Source organism: Aethalodelphis obliquidens, unplaced genomic scaffold (genome assembly GCF_003676395.1).
Source record: "Aethalodelphis obliquidens isolate GAN/ISIS:26980383/991018 unplaced genomic scaffold, ASM367639v1 scaffold112, whole genome shotgun sequence".
Taxonomy (NCBI): Eukaryota; Metazoa; Chordata; class Mammalia; order Artiodactyla; family Delphinidae; genus Aethalodelphis; species Aethalodelphis obliquidens.
The window spans coordinates 1,671,480-1,696,328 of record NW_020838056.1 but is presented as its reverse complement, the minus strand read 5'-3'; the positions used below and the strand labels follow the sequence as shown (position 1 = coordinate 1,696,328).

The following is a 24,849-nucleotide window of genomic DNA, read 5'->3' as shown; positions in this document are numbered from 1 at the left end:
CAAGATCACGCAGAAAATGGAAAAGCAAGCACAGCCTGTGAGTCATGAGGGGCCAAAGAAGGGGTAGATATTGCTGGAACTCAGTAAAATTTTGCTGGATGACAGCTCAGGATGGAGTAATCGTGGAGAGAACATTTTAGGTCATATTGTTGTCAGCTCATTGTTACCCAAATCAGCTTCAAGTGCAAAACTTTTCATGGGGAATGTTTAAAAAAATGAATAATAACTCCGGTGAAGAACAAAAGCCTGTTTCTGACCTAAAGGATGACAGATAGGGAGCTGGGGCTCTTTCTGACTCATAATGTCTCTGTATTTCCATCTGTACTTTCTTCCTGTTTTATTTGTGAACTTGCCCAAATCATTGAACTATTCTGTATTTATTTGTCTTTCTTTTAAAATGTTTATAACTTCGGGAAGATGTTAGGACCTTAATTCTGAGTCTGTAAAGAGGTAAATTTATATATTAGGTCAGTTTTGCAAACACCTATATGATGTCAAATAACCTTTGAACCCCGTCCCCATTTTTGTCATGATGCAGCCACTGGCAGGCCGCATGTGGAGAGTAATCCTTTCACATTCTACATGCCAAACTTCACCCTGATGGCCTGGGATCCAGCTGCAAAAGCAAAGGTCTTCACAGTGTCTGGACATGAACGAACACGAGCATTTACATGTGGCTTATTAGCAATGACCAGTCATGAACTACCTGCAAACATTTGGGCAAACTTACTTCCACCACTGTGTCCATCTCACTGACCTTGCAAACAATCAGAATACCCAAGTCTCAGACTGCTCACGGGGTAAAGGATGACTGAAAGAGGGCAAATAAGTCTTCTTGGGCAATTTAATTTGCATGCTGGGAAAGAAAAGACTGCCTCATTCTTGGATCCTAACCACTGAGAAGACAAGCCTGAAGGTGGAGGGGCCACCATGGAGTAAGTCAGCTTAACAATGAAGCCCACAGAGGAAAGCAGAGAGGAGAGGAGGAGCGAGAGAGGAGGGGAGGGGGAGGGAGGAAGAAAGACAAGGTGGGGGCTGAGATTCCAGTTCTATTGATACTTCTGATGTCACTTGAGAGCCCCTGAATCCATCTGTGCCTGAAGTTAGACCTACCATTTTGTATAACAAAAGGTAAAAGTAAGAATATTAGAGAAATACATTTAGTTGTAGATTCTCTCTAGGAGGGTACGCACGAAGGTGAAAAGCAATGGTTGCCTCCAGAAGAGAAACTGAGAGGCTGGGAGACAAGGGTGGCAGGGAGACTTGCTAACCGTGTATTCATTTGCGCTTTTAAATTTTCGTACCACTGCCAATGTTAATCAAGCACAGACAAATAAAGTTAAAATTGAATGTAAATAAAATAGAAACAAAACACAAACTTTCTTCCACTTTAACCAATTTGTGGATAATAAAATCGCCTTGAGAGGAAACCAGATCTTTAGAGAAATCAACTCTTTACCTTCCAAGTTCCCTTCGTAAATGTTTTTTCGTTTTTGCCTTTTTGGCTGCTGCCGACAGATCAGCAAATGAACCGTCCATTTCTACTGCGCAAATTTACACGGAGAGAACAGCCTCAATCCACGGTCCTGAGAGACGGTTCCCAGGGTTTTAGGAATCACCCACGTAGCTGTATTCCGATGGCGCGACTTCCGTCCTGCAGCGAAAATTGATAATGTGCTTCCACAGCCGAGTTGTTAGGGCTGAGGCAGTCCGTTTTAGAAAGATTCTGGGCCCTGTGTCCTGACGGATGCAAACGCGCAATGAAGCGCTGGCCTGAAGGGGAACCTTTCAACTCCCAGTCCTTCTTCCGGGACCCGGAACTCCAGGCAAGAGCCCGAATGCGGTCCTCACTGGCAGCAATCTTTGGGCGTCCTTGTGACAGCGCGGGCTCACTAGTCCTGCGGTGCGGCAGCGACGGGGGCTTTGGGACACTTGGGAGAGCAGTAGCCTGGGAGATCCAGCTCTCTGAGCCAAGAGCGAAACCAGTCAATGTGTGTTGAACGAAGGAGTGTCGTTAGCACAGTAAATTCAGGAGAGGACGAAAGGAACCCAGACCAGGGGATGGGTCACCACGGTGACTTTAAATAGCCACGCACTATGAAGTGAGGAAGAGCTGTCTTTGGAGACACGCCGGCTTCGGTGAGGCTGGGGAGGGAAGGCGCCCACACTCCGGAAGCCAGGCCGGCCCCGGATTCGGGTTACCAGGCATTCGGCTGTCAGGGAGGGTCCGGGCGCCCGGGGCGCAGGGGCAGGGAAGAAAAACCCTTACTTCAAAGCTGGTAATGACTTGAGGGCTCATCTGGCTACCCTGGAGCCGGGGCCTCGTCACCGCACTGCGCCTCAAGGTAGAGCCGAGCGCCGGGCGCGGGTCTCCGTCCCCGGCGCGCTCAGCCCCAGCCCCGCCCCCTGCCGCGCCGCGCCGCGCCCCTCCCGCGCGGGCCGCCTGCGCGCGGAGGGGAGGGCCTGAGAAGCCCGCCGGGCAGGCGCCCCCGGCCCCAGCACGGGCGCGAGCGCGCGCCCCCCTCCCACCGGGTGCCCGGCACTCGCCCCCGCTCCGGGCGCCTCTGATTGGTCGTCGCCCTGGCCGGCAGGTGTCTGCAGGGGCTGCGTCCACGCTGGCCCTGGCTGCCTGCGGCGCGGGCGCCTCCCTCGCAGCCGCTGCCGCTGTCGCGCTCCCGCCTCCCGCGCCCGCTCTGGGCTCCCGCTGCGGCTACGCTTCTGGCGGCAGAGCCCCCGCAGCGCTGCAGCTCAGATCTGGCGCGCCTACCGCCCCGTGCCCCTGCCTTGCTGCGCGCTGCTTCCTAATCCACGCGGCGCTTTGCGGCGGGTGCCCCAGGCTTCCCGAGGCGCGGTGGCCTGAGAGCGGCCGCCATCGATGACCCCTGCCGCCATCGATGACCCCGGTCACGGACCTGCTCCAGCCCGGCCAGCCCGTGTGAGTACCGTCCCCTCCCCTCCAGCAGCTTTGCGCCACTCTCCCCCGTACGTTGCCGCAACTTCGGGGGTGGGTGTATGGAGGTGTCTCTCGTGTCCCCGTACACCCCGTGCGCGTCCTGAGCCAGGGCCCCGGGGCACTGCCAGTCCGCCTCTGCGGAGGGTCTTGGGGGGGCATCGAACTTGCTAGGGGGTCGTCGCAGAATCGGAACCGCCCCTTTCTCCCGCTGCCGGGGTCCGAGCTCAGCTCTGCGTTTCCTTCGCGGTTTGCGATTCCACTGGCCGCGTAGATCTTGGGCTGCGCTTCACCGCGCACCCACTACGCTCCTGGAGCGCCGGCGGGGCGCCTTAAACCATCAGGTAAGCGCCCGGAGCAACCCAGCGCGACGGACTTGATTCTTTCCCACTCTTAATTTCTGTAAAATGGGACTAATCAGGGACTCGTTCAAGGTCACGGCCGGTGCGCAGGACTAAGAATCGGAGTCGGCAGCTTCTGGCCGGGTTCTAGGACTGCCTGGGGAGGAGCGGCTGTTGCGGGGTGTGAGGTGCTCACTTCAGCTTCATCCTGGTCTCCCCCTTCCTACTCCCTCCGCTCCAACTCCGCTGCTTTTTGGTGAGGTCGGGAGCCGATTCTAAGGTACCCTTCAGAGGTTTGGATGTAGCCGCGGGGTATCTTCGGGGAGCGCGGAGCGGAGCGGTTCCTCATTGGGAACCCGGGGACCTGCAACATTTGCAGCATCCCTTCCATTCCCCGTCACTTAATTTACTTATGTCTCCGCAGGGTAGGGGAGTTTGCTAGGCGCCTGCTCTTGGATCAGTCCTGTTCCGTTTCCTTCTCCCAAATAAGCCCTGTCCCCAAGGATAAGTAAGTATCCGAGAGACTCAGACTGCACACACCACTTTGGGCCCAGGGACTTCCTAAGAGAAGCAGTAAGCTCTGGGCTTGGCTCCTATCTGATCTTAGAAAATGCCTTAAGTCTGGCTTTATTTCTGCCCGCTCCACTCCCGACCCCTTGACCGGGAGGTTTCCCACTTTCCCAGGGGAAGGTGGAATCCAGTCCCAGAATGTGTGTGAATGTCGCCAGACGTCTCATTTACTCCAGATCCTTTGAGGCAGCTCTTGTGGGGCTGTGGGCGGTTCTCAGAGTTTTGGGCTGGGGAGAGGGTCGCCCCTCCTCTTTTGGCATTATCACCCTGCCCCTCCAACTCAGCCTCCCTCGCCCCAACTCAGGGATGAGATGACCACTTAGATAGTTTTGTGATGTCTGACAAACATCTTTGAGCCTCAACTTTTTAAATCTATAAAATGGAATAATCCCTGCTTTTAGTCTTCCGAAGGCAGTTGGGGTTCAGGGTACGTGATAGATGTGAAAGTAGAGGACAATGGTCCAAGAGGATGGGACCTGAGCTGTGGGTGGAAATGGGGGTGATTTAAATATATTTTCACAGCAACTTTGCGACTGTATTTTCAGGTCTAAAAATCCCTCTTTCCAAACAAATTTAGTTTGGTAAGACTTTGAAAATATTATTTTCCATCTTCCTGTTGATGTTCCTTGCCTGCCCATGGGCAGCCCCATCTCTCCTAATTACCCCCACCCCAGCCATCACATCTGTGGTTTGTCTTTGTGGGCTGAAAGCTAGCTGTCTTTATGGGGCTGGGGGCTGTCTCTGTGGAGTTGGGGGTTGTGTCTGGTGGTGGGGCAGTGTGTCTGTGTGTGTGGGGCTTGTCTCTGTGGAGATGGTGTGTATCTCTTTGTGGCAGGTTCTCTCTGTGGTCTAGGTTTTGTGTGTGGACGAGGAGGGGGAACTGTCTGCTCCAGGATCTGAGAAAGTAAACTGTTAACCACCTTCAGCAATTAAGCTAACGGTGGTATCGACTGTGTCCTGTCTCCTTCCTCCCTGTCTAGAGAGACAGAAGGAGAGCTCATCTGTGGCCATGGCCCTTAGAGCAATTGATACACCGACTGAAATACCTTGTAGAGAAGAACTAGGCATGCCCCTCTTTTTGCCTTCCTGGTTATTATTGTGTTTGTCTCAAAGGCAAGTTAAGGAGGGTTGACTGACTGGTCAGACCTTTGAGTTATAACATCATCCCAGAAAATTGCACAGATCTGAAGTGTGCCCTCAATGGATTTTCACAAACTGAACATACAAGTAACAAGTGGCCAGATTACGACCTAGAATATTCCCAGCCTCCCAATTACCCCCTACAGGCACTATCACACCCCCCCCTCCCCTGAGGGTAACCAACATCCTGTTTAGTTTTGTCAGGTGTGTTTTATTTTTTGTTACTATTATTATTTATCATTTTAGTTTCAAAGCTAAAATGAAACTGCTTGATGTTTTTCACTTTTTTATATATGCAAACCAAAGGTAGTTATACCTAAGCCAGTCCAGAAAGCTAGAAGGAAGAATTTGGTCTTAAGATCTGGCTGGAGTTGTCCAGATCTGGTTGTCCCCCGAAAATCTGATCATCAGTTCTTGCGTGATGTAACAAGCCCAACCCCAGATATAACATTGCTGACGTTGGAGGCTGGTCTATTCATAGAGTGTACTTGAATAATGCAAATCTGAAATAGTGTGATAATAAAATATGAATGAAGAAAAGACATGAGTGAATTCTTCATTTGACATATAAAAATAGAAGTATTTTGAATTCCTCAAAGTTAAAAATTGGTAGAGAATCACAGAATTTTAAGGCTGAGCGAATTATGAGCTGTTTGTGCTGTTGCCACATGGTGGCGCCACGTTGGCTGGATAACTGAAATACCCACTATCCTTTCCCAAGTCCTCGGGAAGGAGTCCCAGGAATAAAATTCAACAGCTCAGTATCTCCAAAAGTGATTTCCAAACACTGTGGTTTTTCCAGTGTCTGGGAGGCAGGCCTCCCCTCTGGTGCCTGCTACTAAGTCCATGGATAGAACCCTATCCCAGCTTTTGAGGAGGGTGGCTTGCGGGTTAGAGGCGGGTATACGTTGGAGGTGAATGGAGCTGAGACACCATTGCCTTCTCTTTAATAATATGGAGCTGTGGTATGTCCTTGGGATTCTAAAGAGGTTAACCGAAAAGCTAGCTTAGGTCTGTTATGATCCTTTTGGTCTCATTTTACCCCAGAATCCTTCCAAAGGTGTGAGAGAAGGAATTCTCTTTCCTGAGGCAGGTAGCTCTCTTCACAGAGCACTGTTCATGGTGAACTTGGAAGAATAAATAGACCTGGGTGTAGCCAAACTGTTGCTAGAAGAAATGCCCTGTGTTCCACAGAGAGGGGGCCAAGTCACAGGGGAAACCACCAGGGGTGGGAGTGTTATATCCAGCTGTGGAGAGGGCTAAGCAGACCCATCCAGTGCCCTTCTCCCGTCCATCACCTTTTAACTGTCAGTGTGTCTGAGACACTGTTTAGAAGTTTTTATTTGTGTTATGGCTGCCATGCCTTTGATTGCTGAGAGTGTTGAGTGTTTGCATATGCTGGACACTATATATATATATATATATATATATATATTCACTTAATGTTCTAAACAGGAGGAGGGTGACTTTCCCATCTTATAGATGAAGGAACTGGGCCTTGACAATTAAGCACTCTAAGTTTACACACTATGTGAGCCAGAGTGAGGACTGAGAGCCAGTCTCTCAGATGGCTTCCCTAGCTGAGTTGTACCCTCTGCAGGGTGCAAGGAGTCTTGCGTAATTCTTTTGTCCTCCCTGAGACCTAGTATAGCACAGTACATGTAGTAGCTACTTGAATCGAAATCTGTGGTTGCCATAAATAGAAAATTCTCTGCTGAGCAAGAGGGAAATCCAGACAGTGAAGGATGAGAATTTGGGGTTGAGTCCATGCAGCCTATAACATTGGGGCTGAGTGTATGCCCATCAGAATGTGTAGTCTCATTTTGTGTTTAAAATTTTATGGAAATGGAAATAGAGTCACAGACATAGAACACAAGCTTATGGTTACCAAAGGAGAAAGTGGGCACAGGGGGAGATAAATTAGGAATTTGGGATCAACAGATACACACTACTATATATAAAATAGATAAACAACAAGGATCTACTACTGTATAGCACAGGGAACTATATTCAATATCTTGTAATAACCTATAATGGAAAAAGAATCTGAAAAAGAATATATATATGTATGTATAACAGAATCACTCTGTTGTACATCTGAAATGAATACAACATTGTAAATCAACTATACTTCAATAAAAAAAAGAAAGATGCTCTCAGAAGAACTTTATGTTTACCTGGAAGATTGAAGGGTGGAAGGGGGAAATGCATAGAGGGCTAATGGTATATACCTTTTAATAAAATGACATGTAAAAGACTAAACAGTAAACAGATACATTATAAAAATTGTTATGTAAATGGAGGCTTGCCACTGATTTTTGTGATTTGCTTTTTTCACGCAACACTGGTTTTTGACATATGTTGATAATTGTAGATCTAGTTGATTCATTTTACTGTAGTCTTTGTTTGTTTAATATTCCAGAGTTAACTCCCCACTGAAGGTCAAAATGATGTTTTTACCTTTTGCTATTACAAAAATATTGCAAGGAATATCCTTGATAGGATCTTGTAGAAATGTATAAGAGTGTGTCTAAGGTATATATCCCCAGAAGTTGAGTAACTGGGTAGTAGGACTTGCATCAACATCTCATGTTTGTAAATTTTGGAGGTTAATCCTTTGTCAGTCGCTTCATTTGCAAATATTTTCTCCCATTCTGAGGGTTGTCTTTTGGTCTTGTTTATGATTTCCTTTGCTGTGCAAAAGCTTTTAAGTTTCATTAGGTCCCATTTGTTTTTATTTCCATTCTCTAGGAGGTGGGTCAAAAAGGATCTTGCTGTGATATATATCATAGACTGTTCTGCCTATGTTTTCCTCTAAGAGTTTTAGTGTCTGGCCTTACATTTAGGTCTTTAATCCATTTTGAGTTTATTTTTGTGTGTGGTGTTAGGGAATGTTCTAATTTCATTCTTTTACATGTAGCTTTCCAGTTTTCCCAGCACCACTTATTGAAGAGGCTGTCTTTTCTCCATTGTATATTCTTGCCTCCTTTATCAAAGATAAGGTGACCATATGTGCGTGGGTTTATCTCTGGGCTTTCTATCCTGTTCCGTTGATCTATATTTCTGTTTTTGTGCCAGTACCATACTGTCTTGATTACTGTAGCTTTGTAGTACAGTAGCTATAGTCTGAAGTCCAGGAGCCTGATTCCTCCAGCTCCGTTTTTCTATCTCAAGATTGCTTTTGCTATTCAATATCAAAAAAACAAACAACTCAATCCAAAAATGGGCATAAGATCTAAATAGACATTTCTCCAAAGAAGATATACAGATTGCCAACAAACACATGAAAGAATGCTCAACATCACTAATCATTAGAGAAATGCAAGTCAAAACTACAATGAGGTATCACCTCACACCAGTCAGAATGGCCATCATCAAAAAATCTACAAACAATAAATGCTGGAGAGGGTGTGGAGAAAAGGGAACCCTCTTGCACTGTTGGTGGGAATGTAAATTGATACAGCCACTATGGAAAACAGTATGGAGGTTCCTTAAAAAACTAAAAATAGAAATACCATATGACCCAGAAATCCCACTACTGGGCATATACCCTGAGAAAACCATAATTCAAAAAGAGTCATGTACCACAGTGTTCACTGCAGCTCTATTTACAATAGCCAGGACATGGTAGCAACCTAAGTGTCCATCGACAGATGAATGGAAAAAGAAGATGTGGCACATATGTACAAGGGAATATTACTCAGCCATAAAAAGAAATGAAATTGAGTTATTTGTAGTGAGGTGGATGGACCTAGAGTCTGTCATACAGAGTGAAGTAAGTCAAAGAAAAAAAAATACCGTATTCTAACACATATATATGGAATCTAAAAAAAAAAAAAAGGTTCTGAAGAACCTAGGGCCAGGACAGGAATAAAGACGCAGATGTAGAGAATGGATTTGAGGACATGGGGAGGGGGAAGGGTAAGCTGGGACAAAGTGAGAGAGTGGCATGGACATATATACACTACCAAATGTAAAATAGATAGCTAGTGGGAAGCAGCCGCATAGTACAGAGAGATCAGCTCGGTGGTTTGTGACCACCTAGAGGGGTGGGATAGGGAGGGTGGCAGGGAGACACAAGAGGGAGGAGATATGGGAATATATGTATATGTATAGCTGATTCACTTTGTTATAAAGCAGAAACCAACACAGCATTGTAAAGCAATTATACTCCAATAAAGGTGTTTAAAAAAACCAAAAAAAAGCATCTCTATGTTACTTCAACTCTGCTAGGTTTTGCAAATGGCCCTCTGAAGCTGTTGAACCACTTAACGCTCCCACTAGCACTGTCTTGGAGTTCTTCGTATCCCAATATCTTTGGCTGTGTCTGACATTAATCAGTTGTTTTAATTTTGATTAATCTGATAAGCGTGGAATGTATTTCACTGCTTTTACTTTGCATTTCCCTTAGAGATCTTTTAAAAATATATTTTGATTTTCAAGTTTTCCTTTCTATGCATTGCCATTCTTTATGAGATAAAACTTTTAGATCTTGAAACTCATCTGAAGTTTATATTTCTGTACTGTGTGAGGCAGAGATCTAATGTTTTCCATATTGAAAACCATTACCCCATTATCATTGAATGAATATTTATTTTCGCATTTATTTTGCTGCCATCTCTGTCATATACCAATTTTGGTTATAGTTTTGGATCTGTTTCTTAACTCTGTTCTGTTCTATTAATCTTTTTGTGATTCCTGAGCTCATACCACTTTCATTTAGTTATTAAAGCTTTGTAATAAATCTTCCCTTCCTAGCCTTGTTCTTCAAAATTGTCTTGGCTATTTTTGACCCTTTAGGCTTCAACATGAATTTTAAGATCTATCCTAAACATCACTTCCTATGAAAAATACTGTTATCAAAATTTGGTAAAATAGAAAATAAAATGTATTTTATTGTTTCTTTTTCTTTGAATATAGTGCTAATCAAATGCTTTCATTTCCCATTATTTAGTGTGAATTTTTGGTCCCCATTTTAAGTGGATTTACTTTAAGCGACTCTTCTCTGGTACCAGATAATAAGGACCAGATGAATATAATTCTTTTAAACACAAATAAGATCTTTTTTTTCCACTCAACAACATATAAGCAGTGTTAATGTCAATGATTATTCTTCTGTGTCATTATTTTTATCCTCCTAATGATCCATTTCATTTGTATACCATAATCTATTCAACAAAATCATTCTTTTAAAACATTAAGCACTTTATACTTTTTATTGTAACTTCATCTTTGCACACATTTTTATTTTCTTAGGATGAATTACTTTGTCAAAATTTACTTACTTTTATTTAAATTTTGGATACATATTGCCAAATAATCCTCCAGGAAAGTCTATAAATTTATATTGCTCTTGGTAGTGCATGAGTGTGCCAGATCCCCATGCCTTGCTAGTGATAAACATAATTATTCAACAACATTGTCAATTTCATAGGCAAAGGGGAAAAAAAAGAATTTTATTTTTTACTTTGCTTTTCTTTTCTAGTGGGACAGAATATACCTTCATGTTTATTCATAGCCCACTTCACTAAAGAATTTTCCATAAGGGTTGTTTCTCTTTTACTTTCTGTGAATGAAACTTGCATTATCACTCAGCGTTTTTGAGAGAACTATCAGATTGTTTATATACATTATGTTCATATTTTTAACTGTTAAATATTACTCTATCATATGAAAATACCATTTTTATTAATCTGTTACCTCCATGATGGACTATAGATTTTTTCTGTATTTCTTCTGTGGCTATTACATAGATGTATGCAGTAAACATCTTTGAAATGTATTTATGCACATGCAAAAGAAATTCTTGAGGATGTATGCCCAGAAGTAGAATTTTGAAGGGTCATATTTTACATAAACTTACAACTTGACCATTTGGTGCCAAATTTCTCCCAAAGTGGTTATACTCAAACATCCCTAGCAGTGTATATCATAGTATCTCTCACTTTAAGGAAACAATAATACTAGGGAAGGAGGAACAAAGGTGTTAGAGTGAAAAGTACATATGTGTGTTTGTGTATATATAAATATCCTTAAGTTCATTTAGAAAGCTCAGGGTTTTTTTACCTTTTCATTTCGAATCTTGCATCATATGAATGATTAAGTGTATAAATCATAAACATCACGTAAATATTTACTTGGCTTAGGAGAACTGGTAAGAGTTTAAGTAAAAGGTGAGCGATTTTATAGTGCCTTTATTCAGGGCAGCCTTCAAGACGGGGTTAGCACATGACAACCAGAAAAGCACCTCTACCCAGCTCTGCGCCTCCCGACCCAGGGCAGGGGTTCTACCCTTGGACAATTGTTCCTTTTTATCATCTTCTCTTTTACAATTTAGAAGACCTTGGTTGGTATAAGTCCAAGGTAATAATGTACCATTAACACCCTCTTGCGAATGACCTTATGTGATAAATTGCTAGTGATGGTTAAGACCAGAACAGCATGAAACCACCAGAAGGTTATTGGGGAAAAGGCTCAAAGATGGACTTGTTTGGGGACGGGCTGGATTCGTTACTGACAGAAACCTCATTCACTTCAGACTTACTTTGAGAATCAATTCTGCATTTGTGTAAAGAGAGTAAGAAGAGCTTTATGAAACTGCCTAAATGCTGTATGAAAACTGCTTTCAGCGTTGTATTCAACCATGTGTTATTTGCCCCCATTACCTTTCCTAGGTAATTGTAAGTTAAATTTTTTGGTGTACATTTATATATTATCAGCTGGGGAAAGAAAACCATTCTGTGTAAAGTCCTTTTTTGGCTATGATTTACAGTGTAATGCCACTGATGTGACAGATATGTGATCTGCAGCTGGGATGCACAAATCCATTCTGTGGGCTGACAGTTTAATCTCTCCGAGCAGACACTTCGGAAAAGAACACAAGACATGAGAGAGAGGAACGGGGGTGCCTACAGGACAGAGGTGCTCATGGCCCCAGGATCTAGTGTGGCTATTTGCCAAAGTCCCCAAATAATCCCATACTGACTCATGGCTCAGAAAACTGTCATCCTATATGGTTCTCCCATTTTGGTATAAAATGTAACTACCTCAGAGTATACAGGGTCACTTTCTAGGCTTCAAAGCCTGCATATCACTGGAGAAAAGGAAAATGACCCAAGCCCCTTTATGTTATCTTTTTTCTGAAGATAGTTCAGTCTGCATATGCAGTGCTTCCAGCCCCAAACCTCTTCCTAACCTCCTCTTGAAAACCTTTGTCTCAATCATCATTTCACTTTATTTGTGCAGCTCCAGCCTCTGAAAATCTGGCAGGTTCTGTTTTTGTGTTTGTGTTATATAAATGTGGTTTTGTTGTTTTGCTTTCTTTGAAAAACAATTTATTGATCAGTAGGGACTTTGATTTACTAGAATGACATGTAACCAGAATATTCGAGATTAGTCTCTTTCTTTTATGGCTAATTAGAAGAAAAATTTTTAAATGCTGTTTTAATGGAATCCTTGATTAAAATCTATTAGAAATCTGCCAGTGGGTCTTTCAGCTCCACGGTCCACTGAATGTCAGGTGCCTCTCCCAGGACTGCAGATCTTGCAGCCCGGGTGCTTGAATGCCCGCCATCCCCCAACCATCCTCTGTGCTCCCAGATCTGAATCCTTCCTCCCACGGCTTCCAGGTACCTTACGCTTGCTCTTCCCACTGCCACCACCCCTGCTTTCTGCCTCAGTTCTCCTCCCCTCAGCCTGGTGCTGATGGTGGATGCCGAAGTAATGCTGATATTTCCCCTTCTCTTCCATAAATGATCCAAAAGCAACAAAGAGAATGAGAAACAACAAAAACCAAACACCATTTCTGGCAAATTTGGGAGATGGTTGGAATTGTTTCCCTCAAAAGATGGAAGAGCTGCCAGAAGAAGAGAGATCAAGTGGCGGTGCACGGGGAGAGGCATGGAGCTGTGCTCCGCGTGTTGTCAAGAACACCTCTTGGGAAGGCAGGGGCTCTCCTGGGGTACAAAACCCAAGTCCCGTCTATGCCCCAGTGGGATGAGGAAACCTGCAGAGGCGGCCACCGCTTCCCTCCTTAGCTCTTGGTCCATCTCACCAGAGTTGTTACAGGTTCTTTTTAGACTTTCCAGAGAACAACTTTTCACTTTCTCTTCTTGGTTGTGTCATTCTTTTTCATTTTACTTAATCTCTGTTTTCATCCTTATTATTTCCTTCCTTCTACTTTCTTTGGCTTTATTCTTTTTCTCACCTCTTAAATTTACATGATTACTCATTTAATTTCAGCCTTTCTTCTTTCATGTGTATGCTTTTAGTGCAATAACTTTCCCTCCAAGTTTTGCTTTAGCCATATTTGTATTCCACATGTTTTGATATGTAGTGTTTTGTTATTGTTCACATGTGAGTTTTTAACATTTTCATGATGATTTCTTCTTTGACTTACGACTTATTTGTAATCTTTTATTTTATTCTTTAATTTCCAGAACCTTTTAGCAATTATTTTTCTATTTTAATTCTATCTTTATTTTAGTTTAATATTTTTAATAATATCTACTTTAATTTTCTATTTACTATTTTAAAATATTTTTTCTATTTTAAATTTTTTTCCATTTTAAATATTTTCTATTTTAATAGTGATTAGAGAATGTGATCTACATGATTCCATTTCTTTGAAATTTGTTGAGACTTGTTTTATGGCCTGGTACATAGTTTTCACAAATGTTCTGTACTTCCTTGAAGTTACTGGTTTGCAGTGATCCATATATGTTCATTAGCTTAAACGAGTTAATTGTGTTATTCAAATCTTCCATCTACCTTCCTCATTTTTTGAAGTTCAATTAATCAGTTATTGAGGGAGAAATATATAGAGGTGAATTTTTCAATTTCATCTTGTGCTTCTTTCAGTTTTTGCTTTGTATGTTTTGAAGCTGTGTGTTATTAGATGCATTCTAGTTTAATTTTTTCCTGGTTAGTCAAATATATGTCATTATGAAACGACCCTCTTAATCTGTAGCACTGCCTTTGTTTCTAGGTCTGAGAAAGACAAATATCACATGATATCACTTATATGTGGAATCTAAAAAATGAAACAAATGAACTTACTTACAAAACAGAAATAGACTCATAGACATGGAAAGCAAACTTATGGTTACCAATGGGAATAGTTGTAGGGGGGATAAATTAGGAATTTGGGATTAATGGATACACACTACCATATATAAAATAGACAGATAAACAACAAGGATCTACTGTACAGCCCAGGGAGCTATATTCAATATCGTGTAATAAACCAGAACCTGAAAAAGAACATATGTGTGTGTGTGTGTGTGTGTGTGTAACTGAATCACTTTGCTGTTCACCTGAAACACTGTAAATCAACTATACTTCAATAAAAAATAAAAATAAATAAGTTAAAAAATAGATCTGTTTCGGATAGAGCTATACCAATTTTTTTTGCTTAGTACTTGCCTATCTTATTTTCTTATCCTTTCACCATCAACAATTCTGTATATTTTTATTCCACTTGTGAAACTGTTGTAAAGAGAATAAATTTGCTTTATTTTTTCCAAACTGTTTTAATGTGAAAGTTATGTTCATTTATAGTGCTACTATTAATATATTTGGATTTATTTTATCATTTTACTTTCTTCTCTTTCATTGTCCCACTTTTAATATACTTACTCTAATTTCTTTTTGTATTAATTTAGATTCTCTCTCCTACCCCACATTACATGTCCCTCCTCCACTTATTCAAAAGCCTTACGCTCCATTTCTATTTTCTTGTGTTTATTATATGGTTATTTTAGCACACATATTTACCTTAACAAAATCCAAACTGAATCAATCATTCCTGTCCTCCTGAGCAATTCAAGGACTTTATACTTAACTCTGATCACCCCTCTACCCAATTTATATGTTAACATTGTCTGGTGTTTCAGTCAGACTTTTTAAAACCCCATCTATTTATTTTTTTCCACATAGTAAGCAATTTGTTGACAGTATGATTCCATTGTCTTCCAATTTCCACTGTTTCATTTAAAGAATTTATCTAACAATCTGATTGTTGTTCTTTTGTAGTAATCTGTCTTTTCATTCTGGCTGATTTGAGTTTCTTTTCTGTGTATTTGTTATTCTGAGTTTCACTACAATGTATGTAGAAATGGGCTTCTTTTTAATCATCCCCCTCAGGATTCCCTGGACTTTTTAAATGTGAGAATTGATGTCTAATCGGTGTTCTGGAAAATTCTCAGCCATTATTTCTTTGAATATTGCTTTTCCTTATTCTCTACTCCTGAAACTCTGAGCAGATATGTGGGACCTTCCTTCTATATCATCTGTGTTTTTAACCTCTCTTCCATGTTTTACTTCCTTTCTCAGTACTGCATTTGGCTTCTTATTTCAGCCCTGTCTACCAATTCACTAATTCTTTTCTCTGCTGTGTCTATTCTGTCTTTTAAACTCTCCACTGAGTTTCCATTAACTTTTTCAAATATGTGTGGTAATTTTTATAGTTTCTTGTTCATTAGTTGTACTTTGATAAACTCTTATTTCCTTAACCATAACAAGCATACTTATTTGAGGTTTTATATAAAATAATATTATTATTAATAGGAATTTAGCAATTGGAAAAGACTGGTCAGGCAGTTTACTTCTGGGTTCCTTATTAATGTGGAATAAAGTGAAAGAACAAACAAGGGGCCAGGTAGGGGGTCAAGCCCTCGAACTAAGACCCTCCCCATCCAGAATTTTTACCCACCCCCATCATAAGGTGCAAGAGATGTTTGTGGGCTTGAGCGATACTGAGCTTCCTTGGACATCCTCAGCCTCCTCAGTGAGGACCACTGGGTGTCCCGATCCCTCGGAGTAAGTCCGCCCCTACTCAGTGAACATCAGTAGGAGCCCCGCACACTGGGCGATCATACTGACTCTGGCCTTCTGCTCCCCACTGACCAGGTCAAGTAGACACTTGAAACACTTATCCCTCCTGCCCCTCCTCACTCATGACCCCACCCAACTCTGCCTTGGGTGGACCAGCACTCATCCCATCATGCTCTTTATCCTGTTTGTCAGTGCCCTGGGCTCCAGGACCACTTACCCTCAGCTCTTGATGACTTTAGCTCCAGGTAGAGGATCTTGTTAACATCCTGGAGTTCCTTGACCTTCTTTGCCGCAATTCTCTGACTTCCACCCAACCCTACCACTTACTTCCATAGTCATAGATGGATGTTTTCATTCCCAGTTATGGCTGGCCCTTCATAATGTGTTTCGTGCATCATGCTTTCTGATAACCAACCTCCATCTTCCAATCCTTTCCCTCTCTTACTCCAATTCCAATGGTCCCTCGGTGTTCCTGACCTCCTGTCTGTGACCCCTGAAACTTGAGGTTCTCTCCTTCTGCCTTTTCCAGCCAATGGCAATCCTTTGGGCACCCCCAGTTCACTTGCTCCTCTCAGGCAGCACTCGGTAGAACCACACACTGGCTAAACCCTAATCTCTGCTTCCTCCTGCCTGCATTTGAGCTGCTGAATGTGGCTGGAGAAGAGCTCACAAACAATTGATGGGTCTTACGTGGCCAGGAATGTCAGATGGATCCTTAAAGTGCCTGATATTTCTCTGGTCCCTGCACTCTCCCATTCTCTTCACTGATTGTTTCACATTCGCTCCCATCTCCGCAGACGCCCACACCTCCTCTTCATTCTCACTCTTACACGATGTCCCCGCTTCCACTCTCACTGAGAAAACTGAGCCATCAGAGGGGAGCTTCCACAGACTCACGCCACCATCTGCCTACCTGCCCTGCATCTGTTGCCATATACTCTGCCTCTTGTTTTGTGACTAAACATGAAATCTCTATGCTCTATCCAAAGCCATTCCCTCTACTTCCTGGCACTGGAGCCCATCTTCCTTGAATACTCAAGGATATCACTCTAGTAATTCCCCCTTCTGTCTTCTGTATTACCAGTTTCCCTCTCTCTACCAGGTAATTCTCACTGGCTTATAAACATGCTATTTCTTCTTTCTTGGAAAACACTCCCTCCTCATATCACTTCCACTGCTAGCAGTGGCTCCATTTCTCTACTCTCCTGTATATAAAAACTAGTAAGAGTTGTCCAGACTTGCTGTCTGCAAATCCGCTCCTCACATTCTCTGTTAACCCACCCTTGCAGGTTGCCTACCAAGTTTCATCAACTTTACAAGAAACTGTCGAGACTGACCATCACCTACTAAATACAAGGGTCTGTTCTCAGTCCTCATCCTCCATGAACTTTTAGCATCATTTGACTCAGTTAATCAGTCCCTCCTCATTGGTACACTTTCTTCACCATGCCTGGAGGATACACTCTTGATTTTCCTTTTAACTCCTTGGAAGTACTCTCTCCTCTGTCTAGCTGGTTCTTCATTTTTTGCTTGCCCTTTTAATGCTGGAGTGCCCCACGGCTGAGTCTTTTCTCTTCTTTGCCTTTTTGTTTATATCCCCTCCCTGCAGACCTCGTCTTTTTTCATGGCTTTAAATACGGTCTATGCCAGTGATCCCCAGACATATATCTCTAGGCTGGACCTCTCTCCCCAACTCTTTGAATAACCTCCTTGACATTTCCTGGATGTGCAATAGTCATTTGCAAATCAACTTTTTGCAAGTGGAACCCCTGATCTTCCCCCCAGACCTGTTCCACCTGCATTTTTCTCATCTTAGGTGTCTTGGTTCCAATCAATAATCAATATAAAAATTACTAATGCCTTGTTTTACCTTCTTTTTTTATACTAATCTTTGAAATCTAATATGTATTTTTCAAACATGGCACATCTCTATCTGGATGCTAAATTTTCACCAGAATTACTTGATTTATGTTTAGATTTAATGAAATAAACAGTTAAAAAATACATCCACATACCCATGTTGTTATATAAATGTATTTAAATGTTTTCCAATTGCTCAAATGAATATCATTTAACAGGAAAAGTTAGAGTTGCTTTGCATAGCATCTAGAACTCTGTTGGTCAAAAGTCAAGAATTTTGTCTGGAAGATTCTCATTTCTGCAAAATTGGAAGTGGGAGAAATGCTGGAATGTAGAAAAGATAAGCAGATCTCCAAAAGCGGTCTCTTACTGTTCCTTCTACACCCCACACCCTCTCACCTTGTGTTCATTCTTTGTATCATTACTGCATGGCTTTTGTTTATTTGTCTTCAGAAATAGTTTCAGCGCCTCCTTTCTGAATAGGGAGGACTCCTGAGGTACAACCCAGAACATAGTTGACTACCTGGCATTAATTTTCTTCAAATGATTCTCCCCCAGATTCATGGAAAAACTCCTCAAATAATTATCTTTCCAGTGGGAATGGATGTCTTACAGTGTTTCTGTTTTTCCTGTTAGAAACGTGAGAAATTCACTTAATTGCGAGACACAAAGGCTGAATCTTGTGTTTTTCCCCTTTTAGAATCGTTATTCTGAAGTGGTCTCAGAAATAAGGTTTTGGGACTTGGGAGGACGGTATTCAGTACCTAATATTTACATCAGATAAACCTGATAAAGGTGAAGAATTTTAAGAAAATGCCATCAATCTGTAGCATGGGGAGTTTGAAGTACATAGCACTTGTTTCTCAGGTAGGGACTTAACGGAAAATCATCTAGTTAACACATAAACAGGTTTTGTTTTTAAAAGAGTATAAAATTGTTTGGAGGGGACCTTCAAGATGGCAGAGGAGTAAGACGTGGAGATCACCTTCCTCCCCACAGATACATCAAAAATACATCTACATGTGGAACAACTCGTACAGAACACCTACTGAACGATGGCAGAAGATCTCAGACTTCCCAAAAGTCAAGAAAATCCCCCACGTACCTGGGTAGGGCAAAAGAAAAAACAGAGACAAAAGAATAGGGATGGGATATGCACCTCTGGGTGGGAGCTGGAAAGGAGGAAAAGTTTCCACACACTAGGAAGACACTTCACTGGCGGAGATGGGGGGTGGAAGGGGGTAAGCTTTGGAGCCATGGAGGAGAGCACAGCAGCAGGGGTGCAGAGGGCAAAGCAGAGAGATTCCCACACAGAGGATCAGTGCTGACAAGCACTCACCAGCCTGAGATGCTTGTCTGCTCACCCACCAGGGCGGGTGGGGGCTGGGAGCTGAGGCTTGGGCTTTGGAGGTCAAATCCCAGGGAGAGGACTGGGGTTGGCTGCGTGAACACAGCCTGAAGGGGGCTAGTGCGCTGCAGCTAGCCGGGAGGGAGTCCGGGAAAAAGTCTGGACCTGCCTAAGAGGCAAGAGACCATTGTTTCGGCGTGTGCGAGGAGAGGGCATTCCTTCCCTGTCTGCCCACAGAAGGCAGAGCACCACCTAAATGAGCTCCAAAGATGGGCGCGAGCCACGGCTATCAGCTCGGACCCCAGAGATGGGCATGAAACACTAACACTGCTGCTTCAGCCACCAAGAATCCTGTGTGCAAGCAAAGGTCATTATCCACACCCCCCCCAGGAGCCTGTGCAGCCCTCCACTGCCAGGGTCCCGTGATCCAGGGACAAGTTCCCCGGGAGAACCCATGGTGTGCCTCAGGCTGTTGCAACGACACGCGGCCTCTGCGCCACAGGCTCACCCCACATTCCAATTATAACTACTGTACCCCTCCCTCCCCCAAGCCTGAGTGAGCAAGAGTCCCCTAATCAGCCGCTGCTTTAACCCCATCCTGTCTGGGTGGGAATAGATGCCTGAGGGTGACCTACATGCAGAAGGGCCAAAACCAAAGCTGAATGCCGGGAGCTGTGTGAACAAACAAGAGAAAGGGAAATTTCTCCGTGCAGCCTCAGGAGCAGCAGATTAAATCCCCACGGTCAACGTGACGTATCCTGCATCTGTGGAATACCGTAATAAACAACGAATCAACCCCAAATTGAGGCCGTGGACTTTGGGAGCAACTGTAGACTTGGGATTTGCTATCTGCAACTGATTTGTTTCTGATTTTTATGTTTACTTAGTTTAGTTTTTAGCGCTTGTAATCACTGGTAGATTTGGTTATTGGTTTGGTTGCTCTCTTTTATTTTTTTTAATTATTATATTTTATTTTAATTTTATGTTCTTTCTTTTTTTCTCCATTTTCTTCTGAGCCGTGTGGCTGACAGGGTCTTGGTGCTCCAGCCTGGTTTCAGGCCTGAGCCTCTGAAGTGGGAGAGCCAAGTTCAGGACACTAGCCCACCAGAGACCTCCCAGCCCCACATAATATCAATTGGAGAGAGCTCTCCCAGAGATCTCTGTCTCAACGCTAAGACCCAGCTCCACCCAACGGCCAGTAAGCTCCAGTGCTGGAGGCCCCATGCCAAACAACCAGAAAGATAGGAACACAACCCCACCCATTAGCAGAGAGGCTGCCTAAAATCATACTAAGTTCACAGACACCCCAAAACACACCACTGGACACGGCCCTGCCCACCAGAAGACAGAATCCAGCCCCACCCACCAGAACACAGGCACCAGTCCCCTCCACCAGGAAGCCTACACAAGCCACTGAACCAACCTCACCCACTGAGGGCAGACACCAAAACAAAAGGGAACTACGAACCTCCAGCCTGTGAAAAGGAGACCCCAAACACAGTAAGTTAAACAAAATGAGAAGATGGAGAAATATGCAGCAGATGAAGGAGCAAGGTAAAAACCCACCAAACCAAACGAAGAGGAAATAGTTAGTCTACCTGAAAAAGAATTCAGAGTAATGATAATAAAGATGATCCAAAATCTTGGAAATAGAATGGAGAAAATACAAGAAACGTTTAACAAGGACCTAGAAGAACTAAAGAGCAAACAAACAATGATGAACAACACAATAAATGAAATTAAAAATTCTCTAGAAGGAATCAATAGCAGAATAACTGAGGCAGAAGAACGGATAAGTGACCTGGAAGATAAAATAGTGGAAATAACTACTGCAGAGCAGAATAAAGAAAGAAGAATGAAAAGAACTGAGGACAGCCTCAGAGACTTCTGGGACAACATTAAATGCACCAACATTTGAATTATAGGTGTCCCAGAAGAAGAAGAGAAAAAGAAAGGGCTGAGAAAATATTTGAAGAGATTATAGTTGAAAACTTCCCTAACATGGGAAAGGAAATAGTCAATGAAGTCCAGGAAGCACAGAGAGTTTCATACAGGATAAATCCAAGGAGAAATATGCCAAGAGACATATTAATCAAACTCAAAAATTAAATACAAAGAAAAAATATTAAAAGCAGCAAGGGAAAAGCAACAAATAACATACAAGGGAATCCCCATAAGTTAACAGATGATCTTTCAGCAGAAACTCTGCAAGCCAGAAGGGAGTGGCAAGACATATTTAAAGTGATGAAAGGGAAAAACCTATAACCAAGATTACTCTACCCAGCAAGGATCTCATTCAGATTTGAGGGAGAAATTAAAACCTTTACAGACAAGCAAAATTTAAGAGAATTCAGCACCACCAAACCAGTGTTACAACAAATGCTAAAGGAACTTCTGTAGGCAGGAAACACAGGAGAAGGAAAAGACCTACAAAAACAAACCCCAAACAATTAAGAAAATGGTAATAGGAACATACATATTGATGACTACCTTAAATGTAAATGGATTAAATGCTCCAACCAAAAGACACAGACTGGCTGAATGGATACAAAAACAAGACCCATATATATGCTGTCTACAAGAGACCCACTTCAGACCTAGCGACACATACAGACTGAAAGTGAGGGGATGGAAAAAGATATTCCATGCAAATGAAAATCAAAAGAAAGCTGGAGTAGCAATTCTCATATCGGACAAAATAGACTTTAAAATAAAGACTATTGCAAGAGACAAAGAAGGACACTGCATAATGATCAAGGGATCAATCCAAGAAGAAGATATAACAATGGTAAATATTTACGCACCCAACATAGAAGCACCTCAATACATAAAGCAAATGCTAACAGCCATAAAAGGGGAAATCGATAGTAACACAATAATAGTAGGGGACTTTAACACCCCACTTTCACCAATGGACAGATCATCCAAAATGAAAATAAACAAGGAAGCACAAGCTTTAAATGATACATTAAACAAGATGGATTTAATTGATATTTATAGGACATTCCATCCAAAAGCAACAGAATACACTTTCTTCTCAAGTGCTCATGGAATATTCTCCAGGATAGATCATATCATGGGTCACAAATCAAGCCTTGGTAAATTTAAGAAAAGTGAAATCATATCAAGTATCTTTTCTGACCACTACACTATGAGACTAGATATCAACTACAGGAAAAAAAAACTGTAAAAAATACAAACACATGGAGGCTAAACAATACACTACTAAATAACCAACAGATCACTGAAGAAATCAAAGAGGAAATCAAAAAATACCTGGAAACAAATGACAATGAAAACATGATGACCCAAGCCTGCGGGATGCAGCAAAAGCAGTTCTAAGAGGGAAGTTTATAGCAATACAATTCTACCTCAAGAAACAAGAAAAATCTCAAATAAACAATCTAGCATTACACCTAAAGAAATTAAGGAAAGAAGAACAAAATAATCCCCAAAGTTAGCAGAGGAAAAAAATCATAAATATCAGATCAGAAATAAATGAAAAAGAAATGAAGGAAACAATAGCAGAGATCAATAAAACTAAAAGGAGGTTCTTTGAGAAGATAAACAAAATTGATAAATCATTAGCCAGACTCATCAAGAAAAAAATGCAGAAGACCCAAATCAACAGAATTAGAAATGAAAAAGAAGAAGTAACAACTGACACTGTAGAAATACAAACAATCATGAGAGATTACTAAAAGAAACTATATGCCAATAAAATGGACAACCTGGAAGAACTGGACAAATTCTTAGAAAAGCACAACCTTCCAAGACTGAACCAGGAAGAAATAGAAAATATAAACAGACCAATCACAAGCACTGAAATTGAAACTGTGAGTAAAACTCTTCCAACAAACAAAAGCCCAGGATCAGATGGGTTCACAGGCAAATTCTATCAAACATTTAGAGAAGAGATAACACCTATCCTTCTCAAACTCTTCCAAAATGTAGCAGAGGGAGGAACACTCTCAAACTCATTCTACAAGGCCACCATCACCCTGATACCAAAACCAGACAGAGATTCTACAAAAAAAAGAAAAATATAGGCCAATATCACTGATGAATATACATGCAAAAATCCTCAACAAAATACTAGCAAACAGAATCCAACAGCACATTAAAAGGATCATACACCATGATCAAGTGGGGTTTATCCTAGGAATGCAAGGATTCATCAATATACGCACATCAATCAATGTGATACACCATATTAACAAAGTGAAGGATAAAAACCATAAGATAATCTCAATAGATGCAGAGAAAGCTTTTGACAAAATTCAACACCCATTTATGATAAAACTCTCCAGAAAATAAGCATAGAGGGAACCCACCTCAACATAATAAAGGCCATATATGACAAACCCACAGCAAACATCATTCTCAATGGTGAAAACCTGCAACCATTTCCTCTAAGATCAGGAACAAGACAAGGTTGCCCTCTCTCACCACTATTATTCAACATAGTTTTGGAAGTTTTAGCCACAGCAGTCAGAGAAGAAAAAGAAAGAAAAGGAATCCAAATAGGTAAAGAAGAAATATAACTGTCACTGTTTGCAGATGACATGATACTATACATAGAGAATCCTAAAGATGCTACCAGAAAACTACTAGAGCTAAAAATGAATTTGGTAAAGTAGCAGGATACCAAATTAATGCACAGAAATCTCTGGCATTCCTTTATACTAATGACGAAAAATCTGAAAGAGAAATTAAGGAAACACTCCCATTTACCATTGCAACAAAAAGAATAAAATACCTAGGAATAAACCTACCTAAGGAGACAAAAGACCTGTATGCAGAAGACTATAAGACACTGATGAAAGACATTAATGACGATACAGAGAGATGGAGAGATATACCATGTTCTTGGATTGGAAGAATCAACATTGTGTAAATGACTATACTACCCAAAGCAATCTACAGATTCAGTACAATCCCTATCAAACTACCACTGGGATTTTTCACTGAACTAGAACAAAAAATTTCACAATTTGTTTGGAAACACAAAAGACCTTGAATAGCCAAAGCAATCTTGAGAAAGAAAAACGGAGCTGGAGGAATCAGGCTCCCTGACTTCAGACTATACTACAAAGCTATGGTAATCAAGACAGTATGGTACTGGCACAAAAACAGAAATATAGATCAATGGAACAGGATAGAAAGTCTAGAGGTAAACCCACGTTCATATGGTCACCTTATCAGTGATAAAGGAGGCAACAATGTAAAATGGAGAAAAGACAGCCTCTTCAATAAGTGGTGCTCGGAAAACAGGACAGCTACACGTAAAAGAATGAAATTAGAATACTCCCTAACACCGTATACAAAACTAAACTCAAAATGGTTAAAGACCTAAATGTAAGGCCAGACACTATAAAACTCTTAGAGGAAAACACAGGGAGAACACTCTATGACATAAATCACAGCAAGATCCTTTTTGACCCACCTCCTAGAGAAATGGAAATATAAACAAAAATAAACAAATGAGACCTAATGAAACTTAAAAGCTTTTGCACAGCAAAGGAAACCATAAACAAGACCAAAAGACAACTCTCAGAATGGGAAAAAATATTTGCAAACGAAGCAACTGACAAACGATTAATCTCCAAAATATACCAGACTCATGGAGATCAGTATATATATATATAAAAAAATCCACTCCAAAAATGGGCAGAAGACCTAAATAGCCATTTCTCCAAAGAAGATATACAGACTGCCAACAAACACATGAAAGGATGCTTAAGATCACTAATCATTAGAGAAATACAAATCAAAACTATAGTGAGGTATCACGTCACACCGGTCAG

General features: G+C 41.8%; 1 protein-coding gene across 1 annotated transcript in view; it reads left to right on the top strand.

Annotated features, from left to right (window-relative positions):
- Positions 1–2,468: 2,468 nt before the first annotated feature.
- MYRIP (myosin VIIA and Rab interacting protein) overlaps positions 2,469–24,849 on the top strand; it is a 199,527-nt gene continuing 177,146 nt past the window's right edge. The window contains exon 1 of the mRNA XM_027097159.1: positions 2,469–2,935. The gene's annotated coding sequence lies outside the window, so the exon portion shown is untranslated. The remainder of the gene's footprint in view (positions 2,936–24,849) is intronic.